Here is a 21,919-nt window from a genome sequence, read left to right on the forward strand (position 1 = left end):
CATATCCATTTTGCCCTGGAAATGTGCTCCTCCTCCTGTATTCTCCATCACAGTCAAGGGCACTGCCGTCATCCCTGCCACACTAATGAGAATGCAGCACCCAGAAGCAAATGCTAGCCACATGTTCTCTCACGGTCCCTCTATAAATGTCTCTCTTATTAAGACCAAACTCTGTTAGTTCCTATTTATCATCTCTTAATTTAAGCATGCTACTTTGGTATGATATTTTATAGGAAGTCAAGACCATGGCTGAGTCACAATAGAAGTAGAGAAAATTTGATGGTTTATGTCTACCCCATCTCCCTCCAAACACTCCAAGCCACCCCCCATGATGTAAGTCTACAGCACTTACTCCTCATCCTCAATACCTTACCCATTTCTTACTGTACATCTCTGGTCATCCTTTACCTTATTTCCTTTTCAACCAAAATTCTGAAATTCACTTGATTTCATACTGATTCTTTATTCTATTGTTCAAGAATTTCCAAAGACTTCCTTAGTTCATTTTTACCTCACCCAAAATGAGATACCCCACTCATTCCACAACATTGGTATGTTCTTTGCTTAGAGAAACTGCAAATATTTCACAACGAACTTCTCATCAACCCACAGAGAATTAGAATCCCTTGCTAATAAATATTATGGGGACTGAAGTTCTGGATTACAAAGACTCTATAACACCTATCATATGCATCACACTCCTGGTGGATTCAAGGAGAAATATAAAACTGATAAAGAGACACAGCATGCTAGGTAGAAGGGTGCTTAGAGACCAGTGCTTTCTTCACAGGCCCTCTCTTGAACATGGACTTTGGAATAAGATGTACTATGTTAGAGCATTACTCATAACTCTGTCCCTAAGTGAGTTCCTTAACTGCACTAAATTTTAATTACCTCATCTGCAAAATCAGGATAATAATAGTACCTACCTCATAGGATTTTAATGAGGATTAAATGAGATTTAAAGCACTAGTGGAGAGCTCAAAAAGTGTTACCGATTAGGAATACTCAGATCAGACAGCTAATTAAGCGTGTAACTGGATCTCCTCCTAACAGCTCCTTGTCTAATATCTACACCATCTTTAGAAATGGGTAGTCTATTCGAGATAAGATACATGACCCAAAATTGAAATTGCCATTTGTTATAACTATCACAATTTTTTGTGTGCTGCTTCAGCCTCCATCTTCCTCTGGCTAAGCCACCTGTCTCAACACTGACCTTTGGCCTAGTTAATGACCAGCTCTGCAGCCCTGGGCATAAAGTTCCCCAGGGCCCAAACCCGTATCTGTGGCCACCACCCACACCATACATATACCTCATCTCAAACCCACAACTGCTCCCCCCAAATAGCTAACCATCCCTACCATCTTCACACCCCCAGTCCCTTCACCTTTTCACATGCATTTGCTGTAAACCAACCAATCCTCAACTCTCAGCGGAAATGGACTAACCCACCGCTGGTCCATGTAAAGGCACAAGCCCATGGGTCCCTCTCCCTCTCCTTGTGGGTGCCCCACCTGCTGGTTGAGCCACCGGAGCCATTCAAGCTTCCCAACAATTCCTCGTGGCGTTCCTCTCTCTCTGGAAGCTGTAAGTAACAAACCATCTTTCCACATGCGTTACAGCCTCAGTTTCCCATGGCGTCACATCAGACCTCCACCCAAACCCAAATTTAAACTCCAAGTTAATCAATTCAGAATGACACTTTTGTTTTGCCTTTGCAGAGTGTTTCTGCTACACCCTAAAGACTGATCAAAAATTGCCCAAAGAAATTTTCCGGGCAGAAACATGACCTTGGGCTGTGAAACATGACATATGTAGCCCATAGTTTATCAAACTCTTAACTGGAATGAATCTTAAATAAATATAAACTTCTTGTATGAGCTCCCTTCTTTTATCGTGGTCTCTTTAAGTAGTAATTATTAGAAGAAAACCCTGTGCAAGGCACCATGATTAGGAATGGTTTAGGTGTGGCCACTGCTCTGGAAAATGGGAAGGGGGCTAGAGACTGCAAGAAAAAGTAGTGAATGTTTTAGTTGCTTCTTTCCTCATTTTAGGCATCTAGGTCAAATTAGTCATGTTATCATTAAGGAACAGCTGTCATAACTTCTTTTTGAACTTATCTTTAGCAAAACTTAAGTAGAAGTGTTACACTCTAAAAATGACTATTGGACTGCACTATAGTTTTAGCTTAAAAACTGCACAGAAATTTAAAATGTAGCATTTGATTTAATTCATCAACACAAAATTGAACCTGTTTTGTGCAATTCACTATGACTGGTGCAATGCTTCTTCCTTGAAGCTGCTCTTTGTGTCTTTGATACAAAGACAGGCAGAAAAATTACTTGTCAATTTGAATAACCCATTGTAGACCTCAAAACAGTGTTAGATAATATGAGAAAGATTCACTCTTTGCACTTAGGGAATTTTTAATCTGGTGAGGGAGATGAAGATACACAAATAATTGTATAGCACAACAGGGATACATAAGTGCTAAACCGTGGTATAATTAAGAGAGCTGTGGGAAAGGAGGCAGGTGAGTTTTATTTGGATAATAAGGAAGTCTTCCCGAAAGAAGTAATATTTGAAATGGGCCTCAAAAATTGAGAAAAATAGGCAGGCCAATGAAGATAGAAGCTTCCAAGCAGGAAAAATAAAATAATAATAAGCCCATATCTGAAAAGTATCTGGAACTAGTGGATGGACTACTGGAAGGCTACTCCCTTATAGGAACCCAGATCTTAGAGCCTAATACAATAGAACTATATTTTATTCATGTTTGTGTATGTGGAACCTCAGGTACATAAAGATATTTGCCACTTGCTTCACAGTAAATGGTAAAGGGGAGGAAAAATGGCTAGAGAAGGAAAGAAGGTAAGAGGGAGAGAATGAGGATTTAAGGCATAAGTACCAATCAGAGCAGATATCTTGGAGGTATATACTTTAAATTCTGGCTCAAAATAAATTTAAAAAGAGATGAAAAAGAAGATTGCCAGTAAGCATGGACTATAGTTTACATTGTAGTTTACACTCTCTCCCTCTCAATTCTTTAGGTTATGGCAGGATATATAATAGCCTGTATGTGTCATTGCAATATCAGGACAATTCCAAGTCCCAAAAATGCTCCCATATTACACCCTTTTTTCCTTCTCCCTGCCTTCATCTCCAGTGGCCACTCTCTCCCTATCACTGATATAATTTATTCCATTGCTAGAATCACAATAAGTCTATAGTAGAATACCAGTAAGTCCACTCCAGTCCATATTTTATTCCCCAATCATGAGAATTCCGGGATGGCGATGCCCATGCCACCTCTAATTGAGAAGGGACTTCTATCCCTTATGGCTGATGGATGGGACTCTCTTGCTTGCAGTTGTAGACTCTCTCAGTTCCTTAATTTGAATGTACCACATTAATGAAAGAAGTTGTTGGCTATGGACTTGTCCTAGTGGTTAGGGCTTCCACCTACCACATGGAGGTCTGCGGTTCAAACCCCGGGTCTCCTTGACCCATGTGGAGCTGGTCCACGTGCAGTGCTGATGCGTGCAAGGAGTGCAAGGAGTGCGCCCCATAAGAAGAACCGCCCAGCGTGAAAGAAAGTGCAGCCTGCCCAAGAATGGCTCCACACACATGGAGAGCTGACACAACGAGATGACGCAATAAAAAGAAACACAGATTCCCGTGCCGCTGACAACAACAGAAGCGGACAAAGACGACACAGCAAATAGACACAGAGAACAGACAACCAGGGTGGGGGGGAGGGGAGAGAAATAAATAAGTAAATAAATCTTAAAAAAAAGAAGTTGTTAACATGGGGAAAAGTAAAGGCAGGGGGAGGGGGTTGGGGGCAAGATGGTGGCTGAGTGAGCATACCTGATAATATCTCCTGCAAAGAAGCGGCTGGGCAGCATTGGAGGTTCTTCAGGACCAGGCTGTTTCAGGCTTTTTGCAGGGCAGGAAGTGTCTGGACATCGATTTGGTGGGAAGGTAACAGAGAAAATGCGTCTATAAGATATAATTGAGACTCTATTACACGGAGGTGGGAGCTGTGCACGGGACGCTCCCTCCTGTGATAGATGGAGCTGCGGCACTGGCGCTCCGGCAGCATTTTCAGGAGGCTCTGCAGTACTGGGGAATTCATAAGCCCTGAGTGGCCTATTGGGGGGTTAACAGGACAGGAGGCCTTTGCAGACCGATTTGGGAAGACAAACAGGAGTTTTATTGCAAAGAGGGGAATTTTTGATTGTGGACACAAACAATAGCGCTTCCACCTAGAGCCCTGCCCGCCCCCCCCAAGCCCAGCTGCCAATCTGCAGCGGGCTTAAATTGATAGCAATAAAGAGACGCCACCAGGAGGCTGTTGCAGGGTGGGAGACGTCTGGAAGCTGATTAGGGGAATATTTTGTGAAGCGTGGGAATTTCGGTTTTGGACTCTGTTATCGGTGTTTCCGGCTGGAGCGCCACCCCTGGGCCTGGCTACTGGTCTGCGTCATTAAATTGGCTGCAGTGTAGAGGCGCCCCCAGGTGGCCGTTTCAGGGGCTTCGAGGGTGGGAAGGGTCCTGAAGTCAAATTGGTGATACATCCATAGAATAGACCCCAGTGAGTGAGTGAATTGCGGGGTTCAGACACACAGGATAGAGTTTGCGGATGTGACCTCACCCACAGGGCTGGCACCCAGCTGCAGGGATCCCTGCAGGCTGTGTTGCACTGCGGTGCTTCCAGGCTCCCTGTTAACCAGATTTGAGGTTGCCAGGTCTGAGTCCCCTAAACCCTGGTGGCCCACACCCCAGAGACTCACACCTCTTGAGTCTTCAATATCTCAGACTTTCCATCCCTGAATCCATCATGCCCGGAGGTCCATCTGAGATCCTTGAATGTCCTAAACCCTCAATATTTGCATTTTTTCTTTCTTGTTTTGTTTTGTTTTGTTATTTTTATTTTATTTTTTATTTTTTTAATGTCCTGATTGCTAACATTGCATTATCTCCTAGTTTTTTCTCCCAGCATATCCCCCAAAGTCTTTTCTTTTTTTTTTTTTTTTTCAGGTATTTAGGGGTTTTTTGTTGTTGTTGTTGCTGTTGTGGTTGTTCTGTATCTTTTTTCTTTTCCCTACCTGTTCCCCGCCCTTTACCCAACCCCTTTTTCTTTCTTCCTTTCTTCTTTTTTTTTTTTCTCTCTCTCATCCCTCATTTTCTTATTTTATTTTATCTTACTTATACAATAGGTGCTGCAGGGAACACATCACATTTGCTGGGTTTCCTCATCCTCCGCTGCCTCATTTCTGTGTGAATTGATTTTGGCTACCTACACTATCCCCTTTCCCCTACAACTTGGTATCCCCCATCATCTACTGTCTCTCCTATATTCCAACTCCCTTTCTTTGATCCCCAAAGTGTCTAACTCTTAATTTCTAATACCTTTGTTTTGTTTTCTGTCTTTCATCCATTCTTGAAACTATTGCCTTTCTTTTCTCTTTCCCTCTCTCAAAAAACACTAGCTTTTTAATTCATACCATATTCCTCCCATATTCAGTTGACTACCTAATTATAGATACTATACCTACTGCTATAACTCTACACAACTTAAATGAATCTAATATCCATCCTCCCAGATCTCATATTGTTGCTCTGTTAACATTTATTACCAATACTACTTTACATTTTTCCTTGCTTACACAATTGCCTTTCCCTGGCCCTAATAATTTCCTTTAAATTGAACTCAACCAGCAATAAGAAATTAGAAAAAGAAGAACAAAGTGACAAAGAGAAGACATAACACTTATGCAAAAACAACAGCTAATTAATCCCCAAGACTAGACAAAGAAGCTAAGGAACTGATTAAACCCGTCAAGATAAAATGATGACCAGACAGGAACAAAAATCTACAAAAGAAACCAGTAATCAGGAAAACATGGCTGAATCCAATGAACAAAGTAAAAACCAGGAAGGAGAGCAGAACTTCACACGAGCAATTACAGATCTCAGAACATTTATCACCAGCAAATTTAATGAAGTAAAGGAAGAGGTTAACAACATGAAGACAACCCTTGGAGGGGAAATTGCAGAAATATGCAAAAAGATAACAGATATGATGGGAATGAACACCACAGTTCAAGAAATCAAAAATACGCTTGCAGCAAATATCAGCAGACTAGAAGAGGCAGAGCAGAGAATTAGTGATGTGGAAGACAGTACATCGGAAATCAAACAGATAGTAGAATTGGTCGATAAAGATAGAAAAAATCCAGCTAGGACTTAGGTACCTGAATGATAATGCAAAATGCTCAAACATACATATTATAGGCATCCCAGAAGGAGAAGAGAAGGGAAAGGGGTCAGAAGGAGTGTTGCAGGAAATAATGGCTGAAAACGTCCCAAACCTACTGAAAGAGACAGATGTACATATCCAAGAAGCACAGTGCACGCCAATCGTCATAAACCCCAACAGGCCCACCCCAAGACATATACTTGTCAAATTATCCAACGCTCAAGACAAAGAGAAAATTCTAAAAGCAGCAAGAGAAAAGAAAACCATCACATACAAGGGAAGCTCCATAAGATTAAGTGCTGATTTCTCATTTGAAACCATGGAGGCAAGAAGGCAGTGGTATGACATACTCAAGGTACTAAAAGAAAAAATTTCCTACCAAAAATAATCTATCCAGCTAAACCAGCATTAAAAAATGATGGAGAGTTCAAAATATTCACAGATAAACAGAAACTAAGAGAGTATGCCAACAAGAAACCTCCTCTTCAAGAAATTCTAAAGGGAGTTCTGCAGGAAGAAAGGAAAAAACAGGACAGACAGAGTTGGAGGAGAGTGTAAGAGCAACAAAAAGGACAAAAAGAGAAGGGGGAAAAAAGCAAACAAAATATGACAAACACAAGTCCAATCAAAATATGGCTACCATAAATAACTCTCTAAATGTAATAACACTGAATGTCAATGGATTAAACTCACCTATCAAAAGATTCAGACTGGGACATTGGATAAGGAAATATGACCCATCTATATGCTGTCTACAAGAGACACATCTTAGACCCAGAGACTCATGGAGGCTGAAAGTGAATGGTTGGAAAACAATCTTACAAGCAAACAATAACCAAAAAAAGGCAGGATATTAATATCAGACAAAATAGACTTTAAATGCGAAACAATTGTGAGAGACAAAAAAAGGATACTACATTTTAGTGAAAGGGACAATCTGTCAAAAAGATCGAACAATCATAAATATTTATGCTCCTAACAAGGGCACCTCTAAATACATGAGGCAAATGCTGGAAAAACTAAGTGAAAGAATAGATGCATCTACAATTATAGTGGGGCATTTTAATACACCACTATCAACTCTGGACAGAACATCTCAAAAGAGAATCAATAAAGAAACAAAATATTTGAACAGTATATTAGAGGAGCTGGATCTAATAGACATATATAGATCATTACACCCAAACACAGCAGGAGATACATTTTTCTCATGCGCACATGGATCATTCTCCAAGATAGACCATATCCTAGGCCACAAAGAAAGGCTTAATGAATTCAGAAAGATCGAAATCATACAAAATAATATCTCCGACCACAGTGGAGTGAAGCTGGAAATTTGCAAGGGACAGAGGCCCAGATTTCACACCATGATTTGAAAATTAAACAGCACACTCTTAGAAAAATGGTGGGCCAAAGAGGAAATCTCAAAAGAAATCAATGACTACCTTGAAACAAATGATAATGATAACACAACATACCAAAATTTATGGGATGCAGCAAAAGCAGTACTGAGAGGGAAATTTATAGCTATAAATTCATGTAACAAAAAAAGAGGAAAGAGCAAAAATTGAAGAACTAATTGAACATTTGGAGGATTTAGAGAAAAAAAAACAAAGTAATCCAACAGGAAGAAGAAGGAAGGAAACAACAAAGATAAGAGCAGAACTAAATGAAATAGAAAATAAGAAAGCACTTGAAAAGATAAACAAGACCAAGAACTGGTTTTTTGAGAAGAGCAACAAAATTGACAAACCTTTAGCGAGAATAACAAAGACAAAAAGAGAAAAGATGCAAATACACAAAATAAGAAATGAGAAAGGAGATATCACCACTGACCCACAGAAATAAAGACTATCATAAGAGGATACTTTGAAAAACTATATTCCAACAAAAATGACAATTCAGAGGAAATGGACAAATTCCTAGAAACACATAAGCAGCCCATACTGACGAAAGAAGAAATTGATGATCTCAACAAACCAATCACAAGTAAAGAGATAGAATCAGTCATTAAAAACCTCCCAACTAAGAAGAGCCCAGGGCCAGATGGCTTCACAGGTGAATTCTACAAAACATTCTGGCAAGAACTAACACCAATCCTGTTGAAACTATTCCAAAAAATCAAAACAGAAGGAACATTGCCTAACTCCTTCTATGATGCCAACATTACCCTAGTACCAAAGGCAAACAAAGACACCACAAGAAAGGAAAATTACAGACCAATCTCTCTAATGAACCTAGATGCAAAAATACTTAACAAAATACTTGCTAATCGTATTCAACAACACATTAAACGAATTATACACCACGACCAAGTGGGATTCATTCCAGGTATGCAAGGATGGTTCAACATAAGAAAATCAATTAATGTAATACACCATATAAACAGATTGAAGGAAAAAAATCACATGATTATATCTATAGATGCAGAAAAAGCATTTGACAAAATACAGCATCCTTTCTTGATAAAAACACACCAAAAGATTGGAATGCAAGGAAATTTTTTGAACATGATAAAGAGTATATATGAAAAACCTACAGCCAACATTGTTTACAATGGAGAAATCCTAATATCCTTCCCTCTAATGTCAGGAACAAGACAAGGATGCCCACTGTCTCCCCTTCTAATTAACATTGTCTTAGAAGTACTTGCTCGAGCACTGAGTCAAGAACCAATATAAAAGGCATTCAAATTGGAAAGGAAGAAGTCAAAATTTCATTATTTGCAGGTGACATGATCCTATACATAGAAAACCCTGAGAGATCTACAACAAAGCTTCTAGAACTCATAAACGAGTTTAGTAAAGTCGCAGGTTATAAGATCAATGTGCAAAAATCAGTAGCATTTCTTCACACCAATAAGGAGCAAGATCAGGAGGAAATCAAGAAACAAATACCGTTTACAATAGTAAATAAAAAAATCAAATATTTAGGAATAAATTTAACTAAAGATGTAAAAAATTTATACACTGAGAACTATACAAGACTGTTCAAGGAAATCAAAGAAGACCTAAATAAATGGAAGAATATTCCCTGTTCATGGATAGGAAGACTAAATATTATGAAGACGTCTATTCTACCAAAACTGATCTACACATTCAATGCAATCCCAATAAAAATCAACACAGCCTTCTTTAAGGAACTAGAAAAACTAACTATGAAATTTATTTGGAAAGGAAAGAGGCCCCAAATAGCCAAAGACATATTGAAAAAGAAAAACGAAATTGGAGGAATCACACTATCTGACTTCAAAACATACTACAAAGCTACAGTAGTGAAAACAGCATGGTATTGGCGTAAGGAGAGACAAACAGACCAATGGGAACGAATTGAAAGTTCTGATATAGAACCTCACATATATAGCCATATAATATTCAATAAAGCCACCAAACCCTCTCAACTGGGAGAGAATGGCCTATTCAACAAATGGTGCCTGGAGAACTGGATATCCATATGTAGAAGAATGAAAGAGGATTACCAGCTCACACCTTATACAAGGATCAATTCAAGATGGATCAAAGACCTAAATATAAGAGCCAAGACCATAAAGACCTTGGAAAGCAGTGTAGGGAAACATCTACAGGACCTTGTAATAGGAAATGGCTTCATGAATATCACCAAAAGCACGAGCAGCAAAAGAACAAATAGATACATGGGACTTCCTCAAAATTAAAGCCTTCTGCACCTCAAAGGAGTTTGTCAAGAAAATAAAAAGGGAACCCACACAATGGGAGAAAATATTTGGCAACCATATATCTGATAAGAGACTTATAACTTGCATATATAAAGAACTCATATATCTTGAAAATAAAAAGATAAACAACCCACTTAAAAAATGGGAAAAAGATTTAAACAGATACTTCTCCAAAGAAGAAATACAAATGGCTAAAAAGCACATGAAAAAATGCTCCAAATCACTAGCTATCAGGGAAATGCAAATCAAAACTACAATGAGATACCATCTTACTCCCATAAGATTGGCAGCTATGAAAAAAACAGAAGAATACAAATGCTGGACAGAATGTGAAGAAATGGGAACACTCATCCACTGCTGGTGGGAATGCAGAAGGATCCAACCATTCTGGAGGACAGTTTGGCGGTTTCTCAAAAATTAACCATAGATTTGCCATATGACCCAGCAATACCACTGCTGGGTATATACCCAGCAGAACTGAAAACAAGGACACAAACTGATATATGTACACCAATGTTCATAGCAGCATTGTTCACTATGGCCAAAATTTGCAATCAACCCAAATGCCCATCAATAGATGAGTGGATCAATAAAATGTGGTATATACATACAATGGAATACTACTTGGCTGTAAGAACAAATACACTACAAACACACGTGATAACATGGATGAATCTTGAGAACCTTATGCTGAGTGAAGCAATCCAGGCATTGAAGGACAAATACTACATGACCTCAATGATATGAAATAAGCAAGCTGCCTCAGAGAGCTAGAGACTGGAAGATAGGCTTACAGGAAATCGGGGGGTGGAGGAAGGATGTGAGCCGACGTCTGCAGGGGTGGAATCTATGATGAGCTGGTGGTAAGTATGAGCACAAAGAAGAGATAAAATGGGGGCAAGGGGTTGCCTTTGGGTGGGGCTTTGCAGGTTTGATGGGGGCTGGGGATGGGTGGATGGGTAATATTGCCCACAAAATTGGGGGGAGGGAGGGGCAACATATGAACATAGGAAAGTGTCAGGTGTTGGTTGAGATTAAAATGCTGAGAGAACCGTATCAAAATATAATTAGGAGCGTTACCTGTTTAGGATGCTTGGAGGGATGGTCTGACGCGGGATGGACTCCTGGGGAATGTCTGAATGCTCATTTTGCCAGGGTGTGTTGTACCATTGGGTAGAGACCCAAGTAGTGAGAGTTGGGGTGGACCCACATCCTGGGGAGGACTAATGCCATCAAAAAAGAAGGAACTATATCTCTCGAGAGAAAGGGTGGCTCCCAGGGCATTAGGGCAGTTGAGCAAGTCAGGGCCTAAACACTGTTGCAAGTATCTCTGAATGTGGCTCCCCGGGAAATGGAGATTGGCTGTCGCTGTGGGCCCCAAGGGGAAGGGAAAATGGATGTTGAATGGATGGAACCAAGGTAAATGTGGGGGTAAGAGAGGAGTTTCGCGAGGGTACACAAGGATGGATATAAAACATGTAATATTACACCAAAAACAGATAGGGGATGACAGACTAATAATGTAAACCATAATGTAAAACATAGGATAACTAAAAATTTAGAAAACTATATATCCTAAAGTATGGACCACAATGTAAGCACAGATGCCACCTTGTTTGAAAACTATTGTCTTGGAGTCTGTACATCAGTTTCAGAAAATATTATATGAATAAGTTAAAAGATTATCTCTGTGGAAGGGAAAAGGTTTTATGGTGGATGTGTGGGAGTACTCTATATTGTATATATGAATTACTGTGATCTAAGGCTCTTGTGAAGAGAAGCTCAATAATTAGGAAAAAAGAAAAGAAGAAGATAGGATGTAGAATTTTTCCAAATCAATACGTATTCTATATCTAACCTTTAAACTCATTGCTATATTCCATTTTACTAGTAAGGGAACCTGACATTATATTGGGTTTCACTTTTCAGGAAGTTTTGGATCACAGAGTGGTTCAACAATGGCAGCGGAGGAATACTGATATGGAATGTTATTGACAGGCGATATATGGTTGACAGGAAGTTATACAGGGCATATGTCCAGGGTGCATGGTAATGTTTGGATATACTCATAGTAGAAACAACAGATGGGGGGGTACTGGGTTACTGATTGGGGGGGCTCTGTCGTGGTCCCTAGGGGAACAGCAGCAGTCCCCCAGGTGCAACGGTAAGGTCCAGGAAGAAATGAGGGTCCAACAGTGAGCCCCTGATACTAATGACTATGCTTGTGAGCCTATACCCCTGAAATAAGGACAAGGCCTAGAGCAGCACTGTGCCTATAGTTTCCTCCTGACAGCCTCCGTGTTACTCAAATGTGGCCAGTCTCGAAGCCAAACTCAGCATGTAAATGCAATGCATTCCCCCCAGCGTGGGACATAACACCCGGGGAGGCGCCTCCCTGGCACCGAGGGATCACTACCAAGTACCAGCTGATGATGCAACTAGAAAATGACCTTGAATTAAAGGTTCAATGCGGACCACAGAATATCCCTGTCTACATATAATAACAGGAGTTAAAAATGCTGTTTGACCTAAATTAAGGGGGAAATGGAAAGGACAAATGAGTTTCTATGGCTATGAGTCTCTAAAAAAGAGTCTGGAGGTTGTCAGAAGGATTGTCCTTATGCACACCTGAGCAGAGTCTCAGAGACAGATAAAGTAGATACAACCCCAGGTATTGGTCCTTTTGAGGGCTAAAGAGACCCACAGGTTCTATGGTCATGGCAGATGGGGTTCACTGCCATGCCAGTTGACCCTTCTTTGGAGCTGGTGTTTCTGCATGATGGAGCTGGACTCAGATGGGATCCCTTTTCACAAGACTTTCATGCTCCTTCATGGAATTGTACTTGGTGCTGGGGTTTAAGATATATCTAGGGGATTTGAATCTCTGGACTGACGATATGATAGCCAGGCCCTGACCTCAACAGACTTCAGCTCCTACACTCTAATTTATTGGAGTTACTCCACTTAGCTAACATGGAGTTTAAGAATGTCAACCACCACACTATGGAGCCTAGAGTGCCTACAACTGAAAGCAGGAGGATTGCATCCAATATCCATGTGGAATCTAAACCCCCTCTTGACATAGATGTGGAATGGACACAACCAAGCCAGGTCCACAGGAAGGAGGAATACAGTAAGGATCAGAGTGGACTTACTGATATTCTATTCATGAACTATTGTGGTTAATAATCGAGAAAATGTGGGATTGATGTGGAAAAAATGGTCATGGTGGCTGCTGGGTGCAGGAAAGGGGAGGAAGAGAAGAGATGTGAAGGCATTCTCGGGACTTGAAGTTGTCCTGGGTGGTGCCCCAGGGACAATTGCTGGATGTTGTATGTCCTCCCATGGCCCACTGGATGGAACGTGGGAAAGTGTGGGCTATGGTGTGGAACACGGGACATGGGGTGCAGCGATGCCCGGAGATGTACTCCCCAGACGCAATGGATGTGACATGATGATGGGGGAGAGTGTTATTGGGGGGGAGTGGTGGGGTGGGGGCGGTGGGGTGGGGGCGGTGGGGGTGAATGGGGACCTCATATTTTTTTTAATGTAATATCTTCTCAAAAAATGAATAAATTGAGTAGAATTAGGGGAAAAAAAACATGGGGAAATGTTGGAGGTGTGGGGAATGGGGCAACCGGGAAATCTCTTATTTTTTGTGTGTAACATTTTGTGTAATCTAAGTGTCTTTTTAAAAATAAAAATTACATTATAAAAATAAGAGAAGGGAAAAATATGAGTATCTGAGAAATATGAACACTATATGATGATTTTAAAGAAGTGTTACTTTTATGTGATAATGGTATTATAGTCATGTTTTTAAATTACTATATTATAGAAATGCCTACTGAAATATCATCACATGAAATGATATAATGTTGGGTAATATTCCAAAATAATCCTATGGTGGAGGACAGAAAGTGAATGGGACTGTTACTGAAACTATGTTGGCCATGTGTTAGTAACCGTTGAAGATGGGTGATGGATACATGGAGGTTCATAGTGTACTTTCCCTACTTCTAAGTTTGAAAACTCCTACAACAAATGTTAACAACACAAAAGAATAAGTGCCTTTAGAAAACATTTGATATTAAAAAAAAAAAACCTTGACGAAAAGGTGCATCACTGTGGAAAATTCTCTTATATAAATGATGCTGGCAAACTTTATTCTTATTTGTAGTATTTTATTTTTTATAAGAACACCTTCATGACTTGTTTACATAATTAAAATTTAAGTCTAGAAAATAAAATACCCAATCTGACGTTAATTGTCATTTCATCTTTTCTCCAAAATTTTCCTCTACCTGCTTTACACGTATTTAAATTTATGGGCAATTAAGTTATATTTTCGCCAACATCAAGAACATTTATTCAATAAATAGTTGCTCAACACCTCCCACATGCCAAGTGGCTGCACAATATATGAATAAGGCATGGTCTGGTCTTCAAGGAACACGTTACACAGTAGAAGAACATAGGTGTCTACTAGTCATTTACAGATTTAGGCATTTTGATGGCTGCATTGAAACTCCCCCCTACATTTTATGGCTATATCCTGAAAAGACTGTATTAACAGAGGTTAGTTAATCAGAATCAAATAAATGGCCTCTTTTAGTGAAATCCATGGGAAGCAGTCAACCAAATGTCTAAAGAAACTTCTGAAAGCATGTGCATGGTAATTTTAGCCTATAAAGTTTAGCAAGATATGACCATTGCAGAGATATTTTTGGAACCATTTAAGATTTTTCTTAGGTTGCTTTTATGAGAAAGGTGATATTTTAGGTCTGACACACGCAAATAAACATGACAGAAGAACAAAATAATTAAACACTGAAGAATGCTACTTTCTTAATTTAGTTTAGACAGATTTGAAAAGTGTTTTGAGTTCAGGTATGTTGAGGAAAACAATTACACTCTTTCCAAAATAAAGAATTAAAATAAAGCCTATCAATATCCTATTGTTCCCACTGTTCAAGCATCTACATACACAATTAGAGAATCTAATAGTATGTCTTGGCTTCCTGGTCTCTCTCTCTCTCACCACCCACCCCCCTTAGCAGAAAATAAACTTGGATATTTAAGAGAAAAAAATGTCCTTCAGCTTGTTAATTTTGAGGTACCACAATTCCGAGTGATTCATTGCAGCCGTGAATAAAGAATGTCACTGAAACAGTGAGATGGCCTGAACCACTTTAGAAATTAATGGACTAACTGTGATATACTGACTCCTCTTTCCTGCATCTATAATTGGAGTGCCAATTTATTTCCAATCATTTCAAGCCCTGTAATTATAGAGCATCATCATTGCCTGTTTAGCATTCATATGGGAAACTGTCACAGGAATGCTGGCCGGGGACCAATATTTTGCAACTGAGATGCATGGACAAAATATGAAGAAATATAAAAAGGCCTGGGTTTGTTTTTCAAGGCCTGAGCTTTGGCCAAGGTGGGCATATTTAAATGAGGTAGTAGATTTGCTGATAGATTGTCAAGTCATAAAAGTTTCTTTTAAACATATCATCATTCAATGCCTAGAGAGAAAAAGACAAAGAACGACAACAGACGTTTGTTGTTACCCTGATTCAATGACATTTCAATAGGCATTACTTGAGCATCTACTCTATGCCAGGCCTTCTGCTAAGACACTGGACATACTGAAATAAAAATTACTATAAAGACAGTGGTCACGAGAGGTTCTGAGGGGAAGGAGAGAACAATATGCATAACATGGCAACTCTCTGAGACACTGGAATCGTTCTGCATATTACAAGGACAGATATCAGCCATTATCCATTTTGTCAAAACCTGTAAAACTGTATGGTGCAAAGTGTAAAACATAATGTAAACTATAGACCATGGTTAGTAGAAATGTTTCAATGTGTGTTCATCAATTGTAACAAATGCACCACACTAATGAAAGACATTGTTAATGGAGGAAAGTGTGGGAGGCAGAGGGGAATGGAGTATATGGGGAATCCCCTCTATTTTTGATGGGACATTTATATAACCTAAATCACCTTTGAAAACAAAGAAAATTATATAAAAAAAAGAAGCAACACTCCACACACATATTCAAAGCAGTGTTAATGTAGCAAGAGGTGGTTATATGTTGCACAACAGAAAGGTGTTCTTAAAACTGCTACTTACTGAATACTGTTTTCATTTCAGATTGACTGGTGAAAGGCATAGACCGCATAAAAGGAGAATTTACTAAAATTTTCTCATAGTTCTGGAAACTAAAAGTAGCCTGTGTATTCATCAGCCAAAAGGGTGCTGATGCAAAGTACCAGAAATCTGTGGACTTTTATAAAGGGTATTTATTTAGGATAGAAGCTCACAGTCACAAGGCCCTAAAGAATCCAACTCAAAGTATCATAAGAGGTACTTCCTCACCCAAAATCTGTTGCCACATGTTGAAGCAAGATAGTGGACAATGTACGCGAGGGTTCAACCTTCCTTCCTTCTCTTAAGGCTCCATGGTCCCTGCTTCTTACAGTCTCAGCTGCAGCTGGTATAAGGCTCATCTCTCTCTCCAGGCCTCATTTCTTTCTGGGTTCTGCTGCTCAGTTCGCTTCACGAGGTCAGCTGTAGACTATCAGGCTCATTTCTCTTCCCAGGGCCTCTGCCATGTATAATGACCTGTCTCTCTTCCTCTGTGTTCTTCTCTGTGTGTCTCCTTCCATGTGAGAGTCTGTTTTATCCCCAAGGGGGCTGACAGTTGACCCAGAGTCATACTCTAATGACATGGTTGGATCAGAGCCTTAATCTTAGCATTATTTAATCAGACAGCTGCTCAGAATCTAATACAATTGAAAGGTTATCATGCCAGAGGAACTGACCCATTTACAGGCATAATTTATATTTCTTTTTGGAATTCATAAATAATAGCCAACTACTACAGCCTGAGCTTCAGATTCAAATAAGTTTTCCAGAGAAATAATTAATCCAAAGTATGAAGAACACTAATGCAGACTTGGGTATCCCACCCCCTTAGCTGCTCCCATAACATAATCATCTCTACCTCACATGACTCTACAGCAAAGTGAGAAATGTCTAATTTACTGGTAGCTCCTCAGTGCCAGTCAGCACCTGGCTCGCAACAGGGACTCTTTAATCATTTGTCCAAAAACTGAATTAATAAATGCGTGAATGAAATTCCCTTTTGAAACAACATTCACATTTATCAGGATCTTTCCATCCCATTGCTACCACTTAGACAAGCCCGCCAGCCTAACTGCCCTCCCTTCTCCACCTACACCCTAGTGAAGGGTTAGCCTTCCTAGAACGTCTTTATGCTGTCCACATGAACCTTCTCCACAGATTCTGATGATTTCCTCTTGTATGGCAAATCAAATGCCACTTCCTTAGACTGGTATTTAAGACTCTTCACCACTCATTTGTGACTTACTTCTGTAACTACCACCTACTCCTACAGTTGTGGAATGACCGCTATTCTGTGAAAAGCAATTAATAATAAGTGTGGGGTCTGATGCAATGAGTTATGGTACTCGCAAAATTTGAATTCAACAAATACTGAGTACCAACTTAAGTGCCATATTTTGATACTCATTATGAAAGTTATAGTGATGGAAGTTTTTAATGGATGCATAAAATGAGAAGTACTTTAACAATTAGGAAAATAATTACATGCTTTTAAATCAATAATGAAAGGGAAAGTTTATATGAGAAATTATGAAAGGTTGCCAGAGGATAAGAACAGTAAGGAAAAAATAATAATTTTAACAAAACTGCATATCCAAAGTGCTCATCCCTCCCTAGGAGCTTCAAGATTGACTAATTAGTTACTCTGAGCCCAATCATGGCAACCGAGGAGAGAGTACACTTTTCTTTTGAACTCAGTTGTTAAACATGAATCTATATGAGTCATAACAATGGCTGGGATAGTGGTAGATTTACATGGGCAATTGAAACAGTAATTGTTGGTATCAATTTATATGAAGAATTTTATTATTACTATTAGTAAAGTACGGTGGCAATTATGAAGTGTGATTAATATGAGTAATTCTATAATTGCACTTATACTAATCTAATAATTAGAAAAGAATGACTAAAGCTATAAATTTGCTATGGGAAGAAAAGCAAAAGGAAACTGATAACTATTTAGCTTCCAAAATGTTCCCCCAACTCTGCTTACTGCTTTCCATACATTCTTTTACTTTATTCTCAGGAGATTCCTAAAATCACTATTATTATCAGTGATGAGTTGAAAAGCTCAGAAAGTATAAAAACCTGCCCAAGGACAATCAGCTTGTAGGTTCAGAGCTGGGATTTGAATATCTCAGACCCAAAAGTTTCATGTCTGTCCTTTCACTAAACATTGTCTGGAGAAAAAAATAAGGAACAACTGACTAAAGAAGGTATGAAATGAAATTTGGCCTTCTCAAAATTTCATGCAACAGCAAATTTGAGAACAAATCAAGTATTTTATAGGGCGAAGCCTTGAAAAAGTCACTTCTTGTGGTTCTGCAACCTCTGAAACTACCACTGAAGTTTCCAGTTTTTCGACTGTAATAAAAATTGGCTACTTGATTTTTTTTGGCGGGGGGGAGAGTGGTACCAAATTACTTTATTTGAAGGAATAGTACAAATTTTAAAACTTGGTTGATGTTGACACAACTTATAGAAACGGTGACGCTAAACCCCACTTGTGCACACTGCCATGCTGCCCTTGGAAGTCACCCCTGTGGCTAGGAGGAAGTCAGTCTAGGGCTTATCTCCTGCCAGCACTGTTTCCCAGGATGCGCTTGTCAAAGAGCGAGTCAGCCAGGACAGACCCTGGGGTCTCCATCTTGGGCAAGTTGGATACTAGTCACCGAATTCTTTGATGGATTTCACCAGCTCATTCAGTTAATGTGCCTCAATGAAATCACACAAGTGCAGGTCATTTCTGTCAGTGGCAAGTTTGCACAGTTCTGGTAGCCCCTGGTCCACCCTTTTCTCAAGTGTACACACACTCGATTGCACTCAGCCTGCGCTCCCAGATGCTACACTCAGGTTTCTTGATATACTGAAAGTGGATTTGCCCACCTCCTTGGTTCCGCTGCTTTGTTTCTCAGTGTGGTCCCACTCCTTGTTAGACTGGAAAAGAAAATATTTGGCAGAGTTCATCAAGGTCAGAATTGTAAGACATGAACAGGTAGACGTAAAAGGCATAGAGCTTCAGGCTGGCCCAGCAGTAAGGGCAACCTCCAGATCCTGGTTGTAGTTCTGGGGCACCTGCCTGGGAAGATGGTTGTCATGGAGGGCCGAGAGCGGGCGAGGGCAGAAGCAGTGGAAACAGTGGCAGGGCTCTAAAGGAGACACTGGAGCCTTGGCTCAGCTCCACAAGTTCTGCTTGGTTTTTGTTTTTGTTTTTTTTTTAAGAATCATAAAGCTCACTCTTTCTTTTACATCCTTTAGTACATACCCAGTGCACATTAGAAAATTAGAAATCATAAAGTACTTTGTAGGAAAAAAATAGTAATCAGCCCCTCCCTCCCGTACAGACACAAGTGTTTCCAAGAACATGCACAAAGCCTTCCTCCTGTTACAAAGTTATTTGAAAATGTACTCAGGAGAAACTCATGTTTGTTGCTTCGATCAATTAATAACATAAAAAAGTATACTCTATAGAAATTTCTGAAAAGGAGGGGTCTAAGCACCAAGTTCAGTGCAGGCACTTTTGAAGCAGGAAACCTGGCCACTCTGCAAAGGTGTATGGCCCACTTTCTATGAATTTTGGCAACTATGAACTGTTACTGCAGAAGGGGCAATTCTGTGATTGTACATGGACATAAAATGCACCTGTGGATGAAAAAATAAGTAAAAGGCAACTGTTCAAAATGAGGATTTGAATACATTATTCCTTTAGTGTAAACCTTCTTCAAGGTATAGCACACCTGAAAATAATGTTGGGTTTCTACTTGACATGTACACACTAGATGTTCTAATTTCCTAAAGACAGAAGAACTGATATAGCACAGAGTATCTTTGGACACAAAGATAGACTTGGTTAAAAAAGAAGGATAAAAGAAATTAGTAGTTATGTGGCAGTTTGAGATTATTTTATAAATCCCCAAAAGAGGAAGATCATGTTTTTTAACTAACCTATTCCTGTGGGTATGATGACATTTGATTGCATCAAGTTCAGTTGAGGGCCCTTTGATTAGATTACTTGATAGGATCAGTTTAGGGCTTTTGCTTGGACTACCTCAGTGAGGTAGTATATTAGGTGATATTCTACCAAGGCATCCATTATGTCTCTAGTCCTATTAGTATATTGTTAATATATAATGAAATACCCTGGATGATAATATAAGGGGATGAATAAATAAATTACCATATTTTAAAATATATTAACTAGTCCACTAATTAATATATTTATATCCAAGTGGATTACAAAGTTGTCTGTTTTGTTCTATGCTAGTCAATGTTTCCTTCTCAAACCGAATACCGTATCAGAAGATAAGATTAGCAAATCAAGTTAAGGAGATGCTGCTGAAGATGATGATGAAACTTAATGAAGATAAATCTAAACAATCCACTGAGCCTCCAAAAATCAAATATATAAATACATGATGATTAACATATTAAGTAACCAGCATTTATGGATAAACTACCTAGACATTTTAACTGACATTAAGCCTAATATGAATTGATATTGTGACACCAAAACACCTAATTTAATAATCCTAGACTACAGTGGAAGTGTAGTAGCCACATAAAAGAATTGACAATCCCACTTTGCTTTGTGCTGACCACAAATGAAGTAGTGTTTCCTTTTATGGCTAAAATATTGAGACACATTGAAAAATATTTTTATATGGATAAAATAACATTTGGAAACAAGGTCCAAAGAAAAATGATCGAAGGAGGCCTATGAAAAATATTAAAGCTTTCTCACTTACCAGGACGACCATGCTGTAGAAGCTGAGGTGCCCAGTGGTAGAGAGCTGGCCTGGGGCCCATGCAGGAGAAAAGGACACATTCAATGGCCTCTTTCAAGAGGCGTGGAGTCCCCAGGCACCAGCACAGCTGGACATCCCCAAGTTTCCCTCAGATGGGCAGGGTCTGCCTTAGGAAACTGCCCCCGCTCTGAAGAGCAGTCAAGAAGAAACCCTTTGCAAGCTGCTGGGGACTGAATCATGCCCCCAGCAAGAAGGCATGTTCAAGTCCCAACCGCTGGTCCTTTGGGTGTGAACCCATTTTAAACAGAACCTCCAAAGCTATTATTATAGTCTGCCCAGACTATAATCCAACAGGGCCTTAATCCAACAGGGCTCAAGTCCTTAAAAGGGAAGGAAATTGGACACAGAAGAAGCCTCGGTGAGCAGTCAGAAGCTGGAAGCCAATGGAAGCCTTAAGAGGAAGAACTCACTGCCAATTTGCATTGCCATGTGATGGGAAAGCGAAGGGACCCTAAGACACTGAACAGTGAGAAGATAGTGGCCTTGGGAGGAAGCCAGGCTTCCATCTGAAACCGAGGAGCCAGCAAATTCCTTTTGTCCAAACAACCCATGGTGTGGTATTTGTTTTAGCAACTTGGAAACTAGGACACGGACAGGCATGAAGTTCCTGCATTCTGTAGTCTCTTTTTTTAAAAAAAAAAAGATTTATATTTTTTTATTTGTTTCTCTCCCCTTCCCCCCCCCCAGTTGTCTGCTCTCTGTGTCCATTCGCTGTGTGTTCTTCTGTGACTGCTTCTATCCTTATCAGCGGCACGGGAATCTGTGTTTCTTTTGTTGCGTCATCTTGTTGTGTCAGCTCTCTGCATGTGCAGTGCCATTCTTGGACAGGCTGCACTTTCTTTTGCACTGGGCAGCTCTCCTTACGGGGCGCACTCCTTGCGTGCGTCCCCTATGCGGGGGACACCCCTGTATGGCACGGCACTCCTTGCGCGCATCAGCACTGCGCTTGGGCCAGCTCCACACGGGTCAAGGAGGCCCGGGGTTTGAAC

At 39.9% G+C, this 21,919-nt stretch overlaps 1 long non-coding RNA gene across 1 annotated transcript in view; it reads right to left on the bottom strand.

The window, feature by feature from the left end:
• The window catches only part of LOC139439890 (uncharacterized), an 82,070-nt gene that overhangs the window by 35,356 nt on the left and 24,795 nt on the right, over positions 1–21,919 (bottom strand). The window contains exon 3 of the long non-coding RNA XR_011649993.1: positions 3,875–4,006. This is a non-coding gene — a long non-coding RNA (uncharacterized lncRNA). The remainder of the gene's footprint in view (positions 1–3,874; positions 4,007–21,919) is intronic.

The sequence above is a fragment of the Dasypus novemcinctus genome, chromosome 10, assembly GCF_030445035.2.
Source record: "Dasypus novemcinctus isolate mDasNov1 chromosome 10, mDasNov1.1.hap2, whole genome shotgun sequence".
Lineage (NCBI taxonomy): Eukaryota > Metazoa > Chordata > Mammalia > Cingulata > Dasypodidae > Dasypus > Dasypus novemcinctus.